The following is a 5,210-nucleotide window of genomic DNA, read 5'->3' on the forward strand; positions in this document are numbered from 1 at the left end:
AGGTGGTGGATGCCCCATCCCTGGAAACATTCAAGGTCAGGTTGGACGGGGCTCTGAGCAACCTGATCCAGTTGAAGATGTCCCTGCTCATTGCAGGGGGGTTGGACTAGATGACCTGTAAAGGTCCCTTCCAACTCAAACTATTCTATGATTTTATGTTTCCCAGCAGGTGGATACTTTTCACTATATTCTCCCTTTTGAGCTATCAGACTTCTTCAATTTTATAATGCTACTTGTGCAAGAATTGCAAGTGATGAGAAAATCTGAAAAATGATTACTGTGTGAATCCCTTCTCACTTGATCCTGTCAAGTGACTATTTGAAGACCTGCCTTCAAAGAAAAAAATACATGGGAAACATGGGAATGCCTTTCCGTTATAAAATCTATATGATTTTTCCCCATTGGATGTTACAATATGGGGTTTGGTGTATTTTACTGACAAGAAAACTTCCATGTTGAAAACCTCCATATGATGTCAATGAAAGCAAGAACTGTGAAGAAAGATTTACTTTCCTGGTGCACAGAAGAAAGAGGGAACAAGAGACCAGGTCCTTTAACCCTGAATACTGAGTCTAGGCTATTTTAAGAACAACTGCTGTAGGGCTGATTCATGAGGTAGGTGGTCAGTTTTTTAATCTGTATGGGATTTTATTTTTTAACGTTTGTAATTCTTGATTTCTATTTGTTTCTCTTTTTAGATACTTTTTATGATAACGAAGGAAGGATAACGAAGGAAGGAATGGGAAAGCAAGGAGATGCAGGACTGCCCTGTGAAAGACATTTGGGAAGGGAGGAAGAGAAATCTTGAGCCTTCTGGAGACATAAATATGTATAAGATGAATATGTACTTACAGAGCAACCTCATATGAAATATACCATCTAAGTAACAATTAATAAGATATAATTTTTATATAGTGAAAAGTTTGATGAACTGGCCAAACCCATCTCTTCAAATATCATAGACTTTTAAAAGAAAGATTATGCTACAGGGCTACCATAGTTAGAAATATATAACTTTGTACAGTCCTCAGAAGACTGATTTTAATGACAGTTTGAGAGACCTGTTATTCCACTGGTCTAAATAGTATAATTACAGGTATAAACAATGCAAGTATTGGGCTCGAAACTTTTATTTCAAAGCCTTATTGTCCTTTTGGTTATGGAATCTTTCATTAAAAAAAAAATCCTGTCTACCCTCTTTACTTTTGTGCCAAGGCCATTTTATGCTGATAGAGTTCAAAATTATGCTGGATTCTCAGTGTGGTTTATTAATTAAAGGGTTTATTAATTAAATATATTTGATAAAACATTTGCTTAATAAAAGAACTAATTGTTAGTATCCAGAAATATAAACTTTACTATAGATTGTATTGTGTAGTAGTATATTGAGGTAAAGCTTACTGCCTGAAATGCAAAGTACTACTGAATCTTTCTTTCCCTCTGGATTTTGAAAAATGCTAAGGTTTGATAAAAAACCTCACCAGTTAAGAAGGTGGAATACAGGGTCTTAATTAAGAGCTTACAAATAACGTATTCTACTTTTTCTCTCAGCCTGACAACTCCTTACTGCGCCACCAGTATTGGCTTGTTCATATTAAACTGAATCTGCTTATACCTTAAGGAAGAATTCTTACCTCTGGTGAACTGCTATAAACACTTCATCCTACTGAAGCTAATGAAACTGGGCTGAATTGCACGCACGGTGTATCTAGCCCTTAGTCTGTAACTTTCCAAGCCAAGACATTTAGTTTGGGATTTACCCCTGTAAGTGGTTTTAAAGCTTCATAAACAGTTAAGCCAATGAATATTAGTAAAATATTTAAAAAAAATTACTTGTCCTTTGGAAGAGAGCATTTTCTAAAAACCACACATTTTTTATTTAACAAAGCTGTCTTAAAGATACTGTTCTTGATGAAGAATTTGGGGAATCATCGCGGAACTCCCACCCCACCTTTCTGGGACTGGATGGTAACACAGAATCTCCTTTTGGGAAACAGGTTGGACTCCTGAGAGGCATCACACTCGCTAGATTTGTAATGCTTATCATCAACACCAGTGAGGTAAAAGAGTGATAGCTTTTGTCAAAATAGACAAGTGATGTTGTAGCTATACCTTTTGTGGTGTTGTATAAATAACCAGGATGACAAGATATGTACTTACTGCTGTATATAATACAGATGTCTGTGCACATGTCTGAAAAGTAATCATAATGAATACAGATGTTCATAGGCATTTAATAGTCCCTGCTATTTCCCTACTGGCCCCTTTTTCTGTTTTAATTCAGGAATGCATCACACAGCCCTATGTAGCTAAAGCCCACAGGATACAGAATATCTTAGCCGTGGTGACTTCAGTTACAGATGTGCTCTCTAAAGCTATCAGCTCCCCCTGTTTTTTTAAAAAGAAGGTGTTCCATAATGCAAGAGCAAATGGAACTTAATGATGGGAATGTCTCATATGCTTTAAACAAATTAGAGGAATTTATCTTCACACTCAGGAAATGGGATAGCAATTTGGACAGTATGCGGGATTCATTTCTGTAAATCTATTGCAATAGTGGCTTTTAAAAGAATGTCGACATTTTTGAGAAACTAAAAATACAATCCAAGACAGAGAAACCTAAGGCTCTATGAAACCTTTCTTACCTGGATGTTGATCAGGAGCCACCCTAGACTAGGAACTCAACTGTGAAATCTATATTGTCTGCAATGCACCACATGATAAACATCTTTAGGAGCTGCATGTTTTTCGGAAATACACCAGCAAATCAGCAAATGGTCTTAAAAGAATTGTGTGTGACACTCATAAAAATACATGATGATTTTATACATATGGCTGGCTCAAATTCAGCTGGGAAGCTAAATATGAGAAATAAATATAAACTCCACCAGGATTCAGCATAAGAACACATTGCATAATTTTAAAGAACCTGAAGGGAGCTATAATATTATCTATCTTTCAAAATATTACTGTTCCATTTGCATAGAAGAAAAGGACAGAGCTTTCTAATATTTCTGTATGCTTCTTTTTTCACACACAGTTTTTTAGAGAATAGTATTTCTATCTTATTCTGATCTTAAAAATTAGACAGGAATATCCACAGATAGTCCTGAGATGTGAGGTGCTAGTAACTCACAAGACTATATTGCCGAGGATAGCCCTTTTGGATTTTTCACAGGTAAAATCAGTAAAGTAAAACAGCTTTTCAGTAAAACAGTACTAGGAAAAGCCTTTAAAGAATAAAATTTAAAAGATGCTGAAGGCATTTTCCTAGATGACAGCAGCAGCCATGGAATACATCAAGAGCTGGTTCCAGGCAATGCCAAATGTAAGAGTTTATGCCCCATAAATTTCAAATTATGCTTAACTTCATAGTCCTGATTCATTGACTCTAACAGAAAGTGTCCTTTTGGCTCCCACCACATAATGAATTTGACTCCTGCAGTGGATATGCACAAAAATGTGGCCAGCTGGCCTGGAGTCATGTTGTGTCTAAGTATTGTCTGAGCCCTGCACACTGCACATTGCAGTAGGGGAAAAGAGGCTGCTTGTAGGCAGAAACAATCAGTGGATTGTCTTGAACTCCAGGCCCTTTCCTGAAGAATGGAAAACATTTTTGATTCTCATTACGTTCAGAAAGCACCGAAGGAACTCAGCACGTCATACAGCGGACTATGAGTAATTGGGAGAGATTTTTTAATAGGTGAAAGTAATAAACCAGAAGTTAACATGGAAGCACACTACAAGTGAACATGCAGAATACTTCTTGGGCACCTCCCAGGACTAACCTTGTCTCTTTCTGCTTGTCTCAAGGGTTGTCTGGATTCCAGGTTCTTCCCTCTATTGAAGCAATGGGCAGGAGCCATCCAGACCCATCCATATTCTCCCTTGCACACCTTGCTGACAGTTTGGTTCCTCCGCTGTCCTTGTCCAAATCAGGCTAGCAGAGAGGTCTCTGGTAATATCCCTACTCTGACCCAGGAAATGCCAGGGCCTAAATAAATCCCTCAAACTGTGGTTAGGTATTAATAGACCAGGTTGTAGGAAAAGATAACAACTTTTATTAGATCAATTGATATAGCAGGAAAAATACAGATGAGCTTTCGGATGTTTAAATTCTCATTTAGATGTGAAATACAAACTGGTTGGAAATGTGCAGGAACTTTTTCAAAACCAAAGAAGGATATTACTTCTCCCTACGCTTTGGAGACTCATTTTTATCTTTAGGATGTCACAACTACTGCTTCTGCTTCTTGCTGCTTCTGCTTACTGCTATGATGTCTTTTACATTTGAAATAGTCCTAACATGACCTGTTTATGATCTAGACTCAATTTTGAGACATTACATAGGATTCAGATGGTACATATATGTTGTGCTAATTCTTTGTATCAGGTAGATTTAATCAGATATTAACTACATTTGTTTGAAAACCTCAAGAGACTCTAAAAACAGGTACAGAGGGGCAGCAGACATTTACACTCAAATGATATGATGCTTCTATGCTTTCCTCATCAGTTCTGTTTTCTGTTTAATGAAAAAAAACCCAACAACCCTGGAAAATTGTCAAGCTAGGCTTTTCCTTTGGGAAGCACAATCTCCTCTTCACTTCCTTCCTGAAAATGTCATAAAAAATGTAGGGGAAAAATGCATACTTACAGGCAAAAACCTTTATAATTTTTTTTAATTAGTATTTTTTTCAACCATCTTTTTCAAGGAGGTCTGGTGCCTAATACTGAAGTCTAGTCCTATTATATTACCCCTGTAGCTTTTGATTTTCAGAGATAATGTTAAAAGAACACACAAAAAATTACTCATCCTCACTGGCAGAGAAATTGCTGGCTTTTGTTGTTTCTGCACTAAAGGTATCAAACAAAAGCTTTGAAAACTCCTTGAACAAGTAATTTCCTGTATAGCAGATATTTTTTACTACTGATAAGAAGTAAAGATTGAATGTCAGTTCCAGTATAAGCCTTCTACAGTGTGAGAGAAACAAAACAATCACATTTGCGAACATCTTCGCCTATTTGTTGATTTTCAGGACAGAAACTTAAAGGTATTTTGGTAAATATCTTGCATATGGATGTAGTTAAAATTTAATTTTTATTACATGTTTTCTGTCATTTACATTGTGATTTCTTTGTTCTACTGTAGGGACTACTGTTTGCAATAGTGGACATGCAACTAAGAGGTGGTTATTTTATATAACTTC

Source organism: Aptenodytes forsteri, unplaced genomic scaffold, assembly GCF_000699145.1.
Source record: "Aptenodytes forsteri isolate BGI_AS27 unplaced genomic scaffold, ASM69914v1 Scaffold166, whole genome shotgun sequence".
NCBI lineage: Eukaryota > Metazoa > Chordata > Aves > Sphenisciformes > Spheniscidae > Aptenodytes > Aptenodytes forsteri.